General features: G+C 34.8%; 2 non-coding genes across 2 annotated transcripts; one reads left to right on the forward strand and one right to left on the reverse strand.

Annotated features, from left to right (window-relative positions):
* The first annotated feature begins 1,453 nt into the window (after positions 1 to 1,453).
* On the forward strand, positions 1,454 to 1,560 carry LOC121220483 (small nucleolar RNA R71). The gene has a single exon (XR_005917684.1). It is a non-coding gene; the product is annotated as a small nucleolar RNA R71 (small nucleolar RNA).
* Positions 1,561 to 11,894: 10,334 nt separating this feature from the next.
* LOC121220440 (small nucleolar RNA R71) lies at positions 11,895 to 12,001 on the reverse strand. Its single transcript, XR_005917642.1, has one exon. It is a non-coding gene; the product is annotated as a small nucleolar RNA R71 (small nucleolar RNA).
* Positions 12,002 to 14,766: the final 2,765 nt, after the last annotated feature.

A 14,766-nucleotide genomic window follows, 5' to 3' on the forward strand; every position in this document is an offset into this window, starting at 1 on the left:
TTATCAACACGTACCAAGACATTTTCGATCTTTCCCTCTGGGTATGCCAAAGATTGATCCACCAATTGGAGTGTAATTGTAGTCAGTCTGGCCTAACCAATACCTAATTGTCTAAACATAGCTGTAGACATTAAGTTGATACTCAATCCCAAATCGCACAAAGCCTTACCACAATAGGATTATCCAATATTGCAAGGTATGATGAAACTTCTTAGATCCTTCAACTTAGGAGGCAACTTATTCTAAGAAAATAGGCTACACTCTGAAGTCAGGGCTACAGTTTCAAATCCCCAAACCTTCTCTTCTTAGACAGAAATTCCTTCATAACTTTCACATAGTTCGGTATTTGCTCCAAAGTTTCTACCAACAGGATGTTGATACGTAGTTTTTTCAACACATCTAACATCCTTTTAATTTGAGTATCCTGTTTATGTTGTTGGAGTCTTTTAGGATATAAAGGTTGTGGAACTTTAGCTTGGAGTGGACAGCTTTTCCGAGGTAATATTTCTACATCTAATGAAAAGGTTAGCTTATTAGAATTCACTAGTTTAGATTTCACCTTTTCAAAATTTGTAGAATTTGGCTTCTCTGGTGCAAGAATTTCAACTATTGGTTGATTCTCCTTTTTCCGGGACGTTCATCTTCAACCTCAACCTTATTGGGTTCAAAAGTTATTTCGCTTCGTAAATTGACTGCTTTGCAATTCTTCTTGCTCGATTTTATTAAGTTCTCTATGTCACTGGGCAAACCTCCTTGTGGTCTATTTCAAAGTTCGTTGGCTAACTGCCCCATCTGATTCTCAAAATTTCTCAAAGTCGCGTCATTCTTCGCCATGTATGCTTTTAATAAGTTCTCAAGATTAGAAGACTCTGCTGATAGATGATTTTCTATATTGCTTGGTACAATACCTTGGGGTTCGTTTCTAAACTCATTGGCTAATTGTCCCACTTGATTTTCTAGATTTTTCAATGTTGTTGCTTGACCTTGAATCAAGGCATCATTTTTAGCAATGTATTTATTTAACAAATTCTCTAAATTATTTGAAGGTTCAACTTGCTGTGGATTTTGAACTTGTTGATTGAAACCAAGAGGTTAATTTGATATATGCTGCATGTAAATGTTGTCCAGTCCACCTCCTTGGCAGTGGATTGGTGGTTGAGTTGCAACATGATTTAAACCATTAGCAATAAACTATTTCAAAATTGAAGAAATAGACGATACCTGAGCTGAGAGTGAAGTAAGGGGGTCTACTTCATACATTCCGACTACTTGTCTTCTTGAACCTGCTTGATTTGTTGGCCACTAATAGTTTTTATTGGCTATTCTCTCAATGATTTCATAATCCTTATTATAAGTCTTCGATAAGAGAGTACCATTTGCAAAAGCATCTACCACCAACCTTGTTTGTGCGTTGAGACCATTATAGAATGTCTCCAACTGGATATAATGTGGAATCCCGTGATGAAGGCATCTACGTAGTAACTCATTGAATCTTTCCCATGCCTCGTATAAGGAATCGTCATTCAATTGTTAAAAAGTGGTGATCTCATTCCACAACTTAGCGTTTTTTCTAGGTGGGAAATACTTTACAAGAAAGCATTAAGCTAATTCTTGCCAAGTAGAAATTGAGTTGGATGGAAACTAATTAAGCCATACTCATGCTCGATCTCACAAAGAGTATGGAAACAACTTCAACCTTAGTTCTTCTTCAGTTACACCAACTATCTTGAAGGAATCGCTCACCTACAGAAACAATCGAAGGTTAATATGTGGATCTACTGTGGCCATTTCACTGAATTGGCCTATTGTTTGAAACATCTGACACATCATAAGCTTCAATTCAAACTGCGGTGCCTCGATCTCCGGTCTCTTAATTCCCAGATTTAGTTTTTAAGAAATGGCATGGCATACTGTCTTATGGGTCGATCCCTATCATCAACAATAAGGATTGGATTTTGAGCATTAGCGGCTCTATTCCCTTGAGCATCATTTTGATTCTCAAGGTCCATTTCTGTGGCTTGTCTTTGGGCTAATCTTTCTCGTCTTCTTTGTCTAAATGCCAGCTTGATTTTAGGGTGTATAGGAGTAAATCGATGATTCGATCTATACTTATGAAGACCTAAAAAATATAACAAAAAAAATAAAGAATAAAGAATAAAATAGGAATAATAAAGGAAAAAAGTTAAAGAATTAATTAGTAAATTTATAAATTAAATAAAAATAAAATAAAAACCAAAATGTAAATAATAATTTCATAAAAAAACATGATTAAAGCAATAGTCCTTAGCAACGATGCCAAAAACTTATAATGAGATTTTGTGCAAGTGTACACAGTTATTCAAGTAATACACAAGTAAAATGAGTTATCATCTTTACATGGACTGTGTAGGTTAGTCGAATATTTATAAAATTATAAGTTAACAATTTGGTGGTAAAAATACAATATTTTGGGTGGTGGATGATTAAATTAAATTATCTAGATGCAAGATGATCCTTATGCAATTAAATATAAATGCAAATGATCTAAATGTATGAATGAATTTTAGCAACAAAAACACAATTTCAACAATCAATAACATGAATAGGTTAGGACAATCATATTAATCAATTTAATTCATTTTCATCATACTTAATAGTGTTCGGAAAACATTCCATGCCAACTCGATCTTTCATGAGTTTTGAAACTAAATTATGTCTTTTCGAATCTTTTAGTTAGTGAAAAAAGCATTTTACTGATCATATTAAACTAAGGTTTTCTTAGTATTTAGGAGAGGAAACAGGGAAATTACGTTTGAAACAGTTTAATCACATAAATCTAAAAACTATGCAAGATAATAGAGCTAACTAAAGATATTATGAACCTCTAATTTAGTCGGGTTTAATGATCTAAATTTAGCATTACACTTTTCACTTCTGTGTCTACTAACTATTGTCCGATTAGGATCACTCAGCTAATTTGAATGCATCCAATCATGTATGAATGAAATAAATTGAAAACATGATCGACTGAGGCACAAACACATTCAACATGAATCAAACAAATATTATTATATTAACATAATCATCCTAGCTAAACAAAATTAAGCTATCATTGTTGATTGCAAGATCAATAAACACTTAGCAAACATGTTTAAATTAAACAAAGAGGAAAGTGTAAACTCTAATTAAATTTAGCAGCCTTTCAGATCTTTCTGACTGAGGTGTTCCTTTGATCCGCTCGTTGCTCCTTTGCTAAGGGTTTCTCAAAGTGGCCGACCAAGAGATGATCTTAACAAGGGTTTTGTTGGCTAAAATGAAAGGGGAAATGGAATGGAGTGGAAATGAAAAGAACAAGAGAGAACGAAATGATGTTATAAAGAGAGAATGATGGATGAGTGATGAGGGATTAAGGGATGTTAGGGATGCTTTGAAAGGTGAAAGGTGTGTGGTACTTATAGGTGAAGGTAAGGGTAAATTTTACTAAAAATAGAGTATGAAAATCCTTCCTTTTTTCTCATTCTTGGCCGGCCACAGTTTGTGGAGAAATAGGTAGTTCGGTTGCTCATTTTGAATTTAAATCCTTACTATTATTAGCCATGAGGTGGACGGTTTCAAAGATACAGTTGGCGTGTCAATTTCTGGTATTTTTCCAACTACAGGGACCTCTAATAAAATATCCCAAAGTTGACTTTTGGGCAGCCATATGCTTGTCCCAAAATTGGGTTTGACTCATCCTTGTTAGACGATCTCTTAGTCCAATAATGAATTATACATGTCCATCATGTAGCAATACTTTTACTAGGTCAAATTAAAATCCTTATGACCTAGTTTTGTATGTTCTTGCCATCCAAACAGATTGGATGTATGCATGTCCATGCAACATTTATATTAATATCATCTTCTATGGTCTCATTGCATAGTGGAAATATTATTAATAATTAACATGAAAATAATATAAATTATGCATAAAAATCATGTAATAAAGTATAATTTCGTATACTTAATAAATTCAGGTCCAATATTAACATTTAAGCAAAATCCACTTAATTTATTAAAAATTACTCAAAATTAATATAATAATTAAGTCAAACGGTGGTAAAATGGCTAGAAACATCCTATATAAAATCGAGTTTATAGTGGTCTCCCTTAGCTGCAAAAATTTGTCAGTTTATTTAATTATCATCAGATTAATCAAGTAATAAAATCCATCCAAGCAAACAAGAAAGCAAGCAATTATAACATTCAAAAATCCAAAAAAACAAATAGTTTGTAATGTCTATTGACAACCCGCTGAAAAGTTTATTTAAAAAGTCTAAATCTAATTCGAGTACTAAACCCTTGGAACGACCCATATTGCCTTCACTTTGGAGTTTAAAAGCTCAACACACATACTCTAAATAAAATTACCTTACGATGGATCACCGATTTTGCAACCCTCCTCGCTAACCCGGGAGCTATTTATCTATAAGGTAAAGTAAGGGTGTGAGCTTGGGAAAGCTTAGTGAGTACACATGCATACAACACAAATATATATACACACACCAAACATGTTAGGATTTAAACATATTTTAACAATAAACATTTAACACAATTTTCATACTGAACACAGTGATATATTGGAAATTCGTGAATATGAAACATAGCCAAATTATATGCTCATTGGATAAATGGATATCCAAAACACACCACATGACTCATAAAGTCATACGCTATCTCCATGTAAGTGTAGCACGTATGCTCACACTCTCTAAACACACCACACTATCTATGGTGAATGGAGCTATGCTTGACATTCCCTTATCTCTCTAACACTATCTCCGGGCCGCAATGCCCAACACATAATAAAAAGGGTGAGTACTTACAATCCTACGGCATGCCAATGATATCAAGCGGTTTCAAGTGTTCACGTTGCCAGCATATCTACTTAATCACATTTTATTTCACAATATAACTGGCTAGAATTACTGTTGAGCTTGCACTTACCAATTCACAATAATATAATTGTATACTAATCAAAGCTCGTAATAACGTAAAACTCATAATTCACTTACGGGCTCGTGCATATGTCACAGGGCTAAAGCATTCGTCTCGTGTTCCATGCAGCCTTAAGCGATCCTTTCTATGTAAACACGCTTAAGTCAACCTAACCACCACAATTGAAGATTCAATTAGAGTTCCTCCAAGGCATCAATTTATATAGCGAAAGCAATTATGCCAAAAGAAAGCTAAAGAAAACAAAAAACCACAGAAAACTATGCACGAGAGGTGTTTGAGTAAATGCTCTCAACTGTATTATTTTTTCTCAAAGAATACAAGAAACAATGAAAGAATGAAGTGAGTTATAAGTGAGGGGGAGGCTCTCTATTTATAGTTGAGCTCCCCTAAAATCGACAATCTAGATGAAGTTACATCGACGAGTGATATTAGCCTATCCCTTAAATCTAGAGGTTTACAAGATTACATGATCAATTTACATAATTAAATCCAATCTAATCTTATAAAATATGATTCCCCTCAATCTTGTAAGTTTAGTTTCCCTATTTACCAAGGTAGCTTATCTTTCCAAATCAGCATAATGGGCCACCCAAGCTTTAATTTGACAGGCTTCTACAATAGCTCATTGAATCGGACCAGTTCTCGTGGGCCAAATGATCCGCATCTAAATGATAGACCTCTATGAGATATATTTGGTGTGATGGTCACGAGCTTTAAATTGCAGCCCATGACATTCTCCCCCAACAATTTTCGTAACACCTTCGTTGCGCCTTTAGAATGGCACTAACTTGATTCGTCTTGATCTTGTCTCTATGCCTTAGCTCTTTCCTTTTTTCAAAACTTTTACCTCGACTTTCATCGCCTCTTAACTCAAACCCTCCCACTCGCTTGTGCATTTCGATGACAAGAAGTTACCTTTCTCTCTTACCCACATTCTAACTCGTTTTGAATAGAATCCTCTTGATTCATACCACTTGGTTTCGAATTGCCCATAGTCTCTCAGCCTCCTTACTTAAGAAGTTTGAAAGGGCTCTTACGTTCTTGCCAAGCCAACAAGTTAGAATGTAAAACACTATCAAAGTGTTCAGAATGTACCCTTATCGCAGCATTTACTCGGGTAAACTATCCAACTTGCACCATCACTTTCTCGAAGTTTGATGCACAACCCACCTCTCCCATAGGTGGTAGCTCCTCCGACGTGTCAACAGAAATGAGCCTTGTTGACCCTAGCTTCAAATTTTTCATCACTACTTCTTCCTCTAAGTTCAATGCCAAACTCACCTCTTCCATGGGTGGAAGCCTCACCGACGACTCGACCAACTCCATCGCTTTACTTGAATTGAGCCTTATTAGTCCCAGCTTTGCTGTTTTCATTGCAAATTTTTCCCTTAAGTTCAATGACAAACTCACTTCTTCCTTGGGTGGAAGTCACTTCAATGACTCAACAAGCTTCGATGTTGACTTTTCTTTGACCACGACTTGCTTTGGACAATTTTGCAACTCATACGGACCATGGCACAAGAAGCACTTTACTAGCTTCTTTTTCCTCCTCTTTGCTCTCTTGGCTTTAAATTTTCTCTTGCTTGAACCAAGCTTCTCGGGCTCACAGTTTGCTCCATTATCCCTTTCAATGACTTTTTCGGACATTTCTACAACCTATGCAGACCGTGATACAAGAAGCACTCCACTAGATTCTTCTCACTTTCGGCCTCCTCGACTTCGACAGCCCTTGTGCTCAAACCAAGTCTCAAGGCCTTACCTTTTGACTTCACCTTCTTATAAATCATAGATTTCTTCAAACATTTCTTCAACATATACGGATCATCGCAAAGAAAACATTTCAACTTGCCCCTATTTTTGTTGGGTTTCTTCTTCCCAACTCGTGGTTTCCTATTACCACCATCGTTGTCGTTGCTACCACCATTATCATCTTCCTTGTGATTCCCTTCACTTACACCCATTTCCTTGGACTTGGATTACTTAAGCTTGCCTTTCCTTAGACCAAACTTGATTACAGACTTTGCTACTGTAATGGCTTTTGATAGCTCTTAGACACCTCCTTGTTCCATTTCGTGTCTGACCCACAACTTTAATCCATTCATGAAAACAAGTAATGCCTCTTTCTTGGTCACATCTAAAACTTAGAGTATGAGTTTGAATTTTCGAACATACTCCCTCACTATGCCTTGTCACGTTAGCCATCACAACTTTGCTCGAGCTTATTCCTCATAAATTCTGGGTAAAACTATCCCTTCAACTCACATTGGAACTCTTGCCACATCCCAATCTCACTTTGCCTTTTATCTGTGGACTTACCTCGCCACCATTACCTCGCCACCATAAAAATGCAATATCAGTACGAAACATTAAAGCAATATTTACCTTAATCACATCGTCCATAATTCCTTTGGCATGGAAGTAGTTTTCCATCCCCCACAAGAAATTGTCCACATCGCATGCAGACCTTTTCCCTACAAACACATTCGGCTTTAGGGCATCCTAGCAATTGAGTGTTACACTCGCCACTCCATTCCCTACAGTTGCCTACACAAGGCAAGCTCTCCTTCGAGCTCATCTATTCTTATGATCAAAGCATTTGTCGTGGCCATTGTTTCCTAATTCAAAACCATCACCATGGCCTTGAGAGCATCATTTCTCTCCGTCAGTTTATCCCTATGTGAATGTAATAACTCGTTTACTTTATTGATAAGTTATAAAAGTAACATATTTTAATCTCATTCTTAATGCATTTTTGGATGATTAATTATGCAATTTAGTGAATTTAATGCTCCTAATCCTTTAAATTCATGTTTCTATACTTATGAGAGCATTTTGTAGTGAAAGGAGTAAAAAACGAGCCAAAATCGAACAAAAAGAGTTGCTTTTAGGATCCACACGAGCTGTGCACACACCTGTGTGAGCAACATGGAATGGCCATACACCCATGTACCAACCCATATTGATTTCACACTATGTTTCCCAAATATGCGAAAAAACCAAATTTTTAGGCTTTCGGTGCATTCTAAAGACTATAAATACCAATTAGAAGAATAGGGAAGGGGGCAATCAAAGAGGATTGAAGAAAACACTCGAAGAACACCATCGAAATCAACTAGAAAGTGGATCTCCATCAAGATCAAAGATCTCCTTTTAAATTCTTTCGAAGTTTTATTGAGTTTCTTATGTCTTGTGGTTATTCTGAGTTTAGGATGTTTTCATTCAGGATTATGAACTAAAATCCCTAGATACCTAGGGAAGATGAAACCTATGATGAATCTTACTATTTGATTTTTGATTTACATGATAAATACTTGATTATTACTCTCAAATATGTATGCTTATTTCTTGTTTTAATTGTAACAACCCAATAGTCACGGGTATTGAAAAGTGTACTTTCGGGTCTTTATTTTCGTAAAACGGATTCTTAAATATTTATTAAAAATATTTACGAAATTAATTGTGTGGTTAATTAGGTTTTTATTAGGTGATTTGTTTAAATTAAGAGTAATTAGGTGTAAGGACTAGATTGCATATAGGGAGAAAGTTGAATTATAGATTAGAGGAAAAGTGAAGGGACAAAATAAGCAATTAAGCCATAAATTGACAAGTGGATGGTCTTGGTAAATACATGTGTACTAATAATAAACTTATGTATTTAATAATAAAATATGTATTTCTTATTAATTAAGTAAATATATATTATTATATTATTATAATTAAAACAAAACAAATTAAAGAAAAGAAAAGGGAATTGAAAAAGAAACAGAGAATAGAACGAAACAGAGGGGAAAAGAAAGAAAGAAAAAGAGAAAGAAAGAAGGAGAAAAGTTAGGGTTTTAAGGGTTCAAAGCTTAATTGGTTAGTCAATTTAGTCCATTTTCTTGTAATTTTATGTTTTTGAAATCCTAGTACTAAATACTACTTAACCTATGCTGAAATTTAAAAAATTATTGGATTTTTAAATGTTGTGTATGTTGAATAATTTGAGTATTAAGGATTAAATTGATAGATTTTTAAGCTAGAATTGAGAAAATGATTAAATTGTGGGGTAAATTATAAGTTTTGAGTAATAGGGACTAAATTGTGAATATTTCAAAATTTAGGGATTTATAGGAAAATAGGGATTTAAATTTAGTCTAAAGTGGAATTTGCATGAAGATAAAGAACTAAATGTGAAGAATAAAAGTTAGTCTCGATTTAGGGACTAAATTGAAATTTAGGTAATATTTGAGTAAAAATTGAAATATTAATAATGAAATTGAATTGTGTTGTACTGATGAATTTTAATTGTTTTAATTCCGTAGCTAACGTCGTACAGGAATCATCGACTAAAAAGGGAAAAGATAAAGTCGACGTCGAATAGCTCGAAATTTTTGGTTTGTATTTCTATAATTCGAAACTACTTATTAATTGTTGTATTTTTAATTTAATGTATATGGTAAGTGTTGATGTGAGAATTAGTGTTTTGCAACTGAAATAGATTGATTTAATATGTGATGAATTTATTGAATTTATATTGGTTGAATTGGTGTATATATATATTGAATATATTGATTATTTGAATTGAAATGAATATTGGTTGTATTTGAAAAGTGAATTGGAACCCTATTAACTGTATCAGGCTGAGTCGGATATAGATGGCATGCCATAAGATTGGAAGTGTTCAGGGATTTATTCGACTTTGAGTCGATGAGACAGTGGGTGTCAATTTATGACTTCGAATTAATTTCATGAGGCACTGGGTGTCAATTTACTTCGGTTTAGCCGATGAGACACTGGGTGTCAAATTATTACTTCGAATTATCTGATGAGGCACTGGGTACCAAACCGGTGTGTTTTGGTTGGGTCCATGTATCCGTCCGAGTCCGAGTCATGTTAATAGGGGTAAACATATAATAAAGTTTTATAATTGATATTTAAATGGCATGGTACGAGAAATGAAATTGATATAGTGAATTGAAAATAGAATGTGAAATACGTTATAAATACATGGAATACATGAGTTAAATACTCATGAACTGAATATGGAGTGGATAGTGTCATTGTTTAAATGATATGTGAACAAATTATGGGAAGCTATTATATAGCAAATGATAAAAATTGAGTATGGTATATAATGATGTATTCATGAATTGAGTATTGTATGACTAATGCCGTTGTACGAATATATATGGTTTGATATGTGAATAACCATTTATATAGAAATTTTTCAAATAGCATATTGTTTAATAAAAAAATGATAGTCATGATACTAGATATTAATATGTCATTATAATTTAATTGTGCTTATTATATTATCATGCCTTTAAATATTCGAATTATAGAAATACCACTGAGTTTTACTCAGCATACGATTTTGTTTACCGTGCGCAGATTAGGTAAAGTAATCTTGAAGAGTTGTAATTGAGGTTCTGAGCATCCATCTCATCATATCTCCAAGTGCCAAGAGGGTATGTTTCAAAATTTTGAATAGAAAGGCATGTACTTAGGAAGATCAGGTGTATTCCAAGTAGTAGGGACAAAAATATAATTTTTTTAAATGTTCAAATATATTAGTGATTAGCTAAAATCACTTTGGCACCAAATGTAATATTCCTATATCAGATTCCTTGGATCGAACCGAGTATAGATGTGTTAGATTAATATTTTTGGGATATTAGTTCATGTTTTATGTACTTATTTCAGTGGAGGAAAAGCCTCTGTTTAAGAGTAGATCTAACATAATTGAGTGGAGTTGCATGCAATCCTAGAAATAGGATGACATAAATCTACCGGATTAGAGTCAAATCTAATATGAGAATCCATATATCGAGTTAATGCGACAATAGGGGTTTTAATTATAAATAGATATCAATTAATCAACTTAGAGTGAGTTGTTCTTACTCTCGAAAGAGATATTAACATAATTTAAGGATTTCTACGGATCAAGACACAAGTGAATAAATCGTTTAATTCAGATTCACAATAATAGGTGAAGTTTAGGTAGATTCTTTCCTGGGTATTGTCTATCTCATTGGTTATTATTTGATTATTTCCTTGATTTATTCTCTGTTGCGTTCTTAGATAAATTAGTTTAGTAATTTTAGATTTAACACAATCACTTCAATTTGTCGGCTAAATAATAGAAAACAGTAATTACTAGTACTTGTAGTCCTCGTAGATACGATATTCCCTACTCACCATAGCTATACTACTGTTTGATAGGTGCGCCGTTGTTAGGGACTAAAATATTAGGAACACTTGATTTTTTATTAATTTAGTCATTTATCTTATTGCATTTTATTTTTGTTTTTAGTTTAATTTTTACATTCTAATTTTTCTTTAATTTCCTTCTAACTAGTTCTTTTAGTTTATGAAAAGAAGAAACATGTCGATACCATTGTTATTTGACAATAAAATTGAAAGTAAAGCTCGTAGAAACCGTAGAGAAGTAAGGAAAATTCGACAGAATATAATAGACAAGCAAGCGTACATTATTATTACTGAGGAGATGGGTGATAATTAGAATAATCAGCTACCTCCAACATTTGTTGCAAATCTTGCAAATCTAGATCCTGTTTTTCGTATTATGTACGATTATGCCAAGCCCACTCTAACTGGGGCTGAACTAAGTATTGTGAGACCCACCATTGCTGTAAATAATTTTGAAAAACACTATTCAGATGATACAATAATTTTTTCAGTTCGATCGTTTGCAAGACGAAGATCCAAATACTCATTTGGCTAATTTTTTGAAAGTCTGTGATACTTTCAAGATAAATGGCGTTACTAACGATACCATTCGCCTACGGTTATTGCCTTGCTCGTTGAGGAACAAAGCTAAACAGTGGTTGAATTCTTTACCACGAGGTTCTATCACTACATGGAATTAAATGACCGAGAAATTCCTACTGAAGTACTTTCCACTGGCTAAGATAGCCAAGTTGAGAAATGATATCTCTTCCTTCGTTCAGATCGACTTAAAGACCTTATATGATGCATGGGAGAGGTATAAGAACTTATTGAGACAGTGCCCTCACCATGTGTTATCTCTATGGCTACAGGTTCAAACCTTCTACGATGGTTTGAATCCCTCAACTAGGCAATTGATCGAAGCAGCAACCAATGAAACCTGAATAATAAAACACCTGAAATGGCTTATGAATTTATTGAGGAGATGTCTCTAAATAATTATCAATGACAAGTCATGAGGATGAAACCGATGAAAGCACTTGGTGTTTTTAACTTAGATGCAATCACGATGTTATTAAATCAGATAGAACAATTAAATAAGAAAATTGATGATTTATATGTTTCTACGCAGGTATATCCAGTGATGCATTACGAAACGAATAGAGGAGGAATGTCTAACCCAAAATGTTTACCTTTCGCTCCTAGCACAGAGAACGAACAAATCAATTATATGAATAATAATTCTAGGCCTCAGAATAACCCTTATAGTAATACCTATAATGTAGGTTGCAGGAACCATCCCAATTTCTCTTAGGGTGGTCAAGGTAATCAGAGAGTACAACCCCCTCCAAGCTTCGAACAATAACCTTGCCAGCAAGAAAAGAAGCTGAACCTTGAGGAGATGTTGATGAAGTTTATCCCGGTGTTAGAAACTCGCTTTCAAAACACTAAAGCAGCACTTAAAAATCAACAAGCATCGATTCAAGGGATTGAGAACCAAATCGGTCAACTTGCTAAGTTAATTTTAGAATGACCACAAGGTAATTTGTCTAGCAATACTGAAATTAACCCAAGGGAGCAATTTCATGCAATTACTGTGCAAGATGAAGAAGGGTTAGTTGAATCTAAACCAAAATCAAGACAAGAAATTGTGGTAAATAATGATAGGTTGAGGTAAGCCAGAAAGAGCAAAAAACTAGTTGGTAAGGAATAACCTCGAGTGTCATATCCTAATGCGACGAAGAGAGACCACACGAATGAACAATTTGGTAAATTTCTTAAACTTTTAAAAAAAATTACATATCAACTTACCATTTGTTAAAGCTGTTTCGCAAATGCCCAATTTTGTTAAAATTTTTAAGGAGCTTTTGGCAAACAAAAGGAAGTTAGATGATTCGTCGACTGTGGAGCTAAATGCGGTTTGCTCAACCATACTACAAAATAAACTACCCAACAAATTGAAAGATTCAAGGAGTTTTGCTATTCCTTTTTTAATTGGTAGTTTGAATATTAATAATGCTTTAGCTAATTTAGGGGCTAGTATTAATGTCATACCCTATAAAATGTTTAAGCAATTAGGTATTGGGAAACCTAAACAAACTAGGATGAGTGTTCAATTAGCAGATAGAACCATTAGATTTCCTAGGGGTATTATTGAAGATGTTCTTGTAAAAAATGAGAAATTCATATTCCTAGTTGATTTTGTTGTTTTAGGCATGGATGAGGGTAATGAAGTTCCTTTAATTTTAGGAAGACCCTTTTTAGCAACTGCTAGAACTATAATTGATGTTGGTACGGGTGAATTAGGACTTCGTGTAGATGATGAAACAATTACTCTCTAAGCTCGTGATTTTGTTAAGACATCTAGTGATCGAGATGATTTTACAAGTTCTGTTAGTATGAGTAACCATGTGGCTCAACTTTCTTTGAAGGAAACCTCTCGAAAAATGTAATGGAGCCACGTTTCAGTCCATGTGACAGAAACAGGATGACTCATAAAGAACGAATGTTACAAATAGATGAACTGGATGAATGACAGACACATGTCAAGGAGAAACTAAAAAAGCACGTTGAATAGCCAAATCGATGCCATGATGAGCATGTGGATGGAACAAACCAATTTAAGGTTGGGGACAAGAACTGGTAGATAAAACGGATCTTTGAATTGCAACTTCGTAGCTTGATGCAAACAGATCAAGTCCCTTTATGGTACTGAATGCCTTCCCATACGGTACAGTCGAGATAACTCATTTTGAATTTGGAACATTTAAGGTAAATAATACTCGACTTAAACCTTATTTTGATAATAGAATTGATAACGAGAAAGAAGAGCTTCGGCTTCGCGAAACACCGTGACCGTGCGAATACGAGGTAAGTTGAGTTTAGACTTTAAATAAGTGTTTCTCGGGAGGCAACCTAAGTGTTAACTCAGCTGATTATTTTAATTTTATTTCATGCTATTTTAAAACTAATCAATTTTTAAAATCTAAAAAGAAGTTGTGTTTTTTACCCACACGACCTGGACACACAAACGTGTCCTAGGCCGTGTACGAAATGGGGTAATCAATAGTGCGTCACACGACCTGACGACATGGTCGTGTAACACACATGGCCTGGACAAATAGACGTGTCCTCGACCGTGTACATAATCGACAGTGAGTCATACGGCCTAGCGACATGGCCATGTGACCTGTACGGCCTGGACACACGAGCGTGCCCTTGGTCGTGTGGATCCTGGGACTTAATTTTTCAAAAATTCAAAGGTTGCATGGCCTAAAATAGTCTACACTTCCATGTGAAACCTGGAACTAATTTTTTTCATTTTTAAATCAAGTCAGAGAGTTACAAGAGCAAGAGACACAACTTTGTGCAAGACATGGCCCAGCCACACGGGCGTGGGAGAAGCAAAGGAGATCACACATTGCCTGGACACAGGGCCATGTGTGCCACATAGGTTGGACAAACGGGCGTGTCCGAGGCCGTGCAAAGACTGGGTTGAAAATTTTTATCGCACATGGGCTAGTAAAGCCTCACATGAGCGTGTGACACATCCGTGTGGCCCAACATGGGCCTTTACACGACCGTGCCCCCTATTTAACCCAAAAAACCCTAATTTATTTC

This window comes from Gossypium hirsutum, chromosome D08, assembly GCF_007990345.1.
Source record: "Gossypium hirsutum isolate 1008001.06 chromosome D08, Gossypium_hirsutum_v2.1, whole genome shotgun sequence".
Lineage (NCBI taxonomy): Eukaryota > Viridiplantae > Streptophyta > Magnoliopsida > Malvales > Malvaceae > Gossypium > Gossypium hirsutum.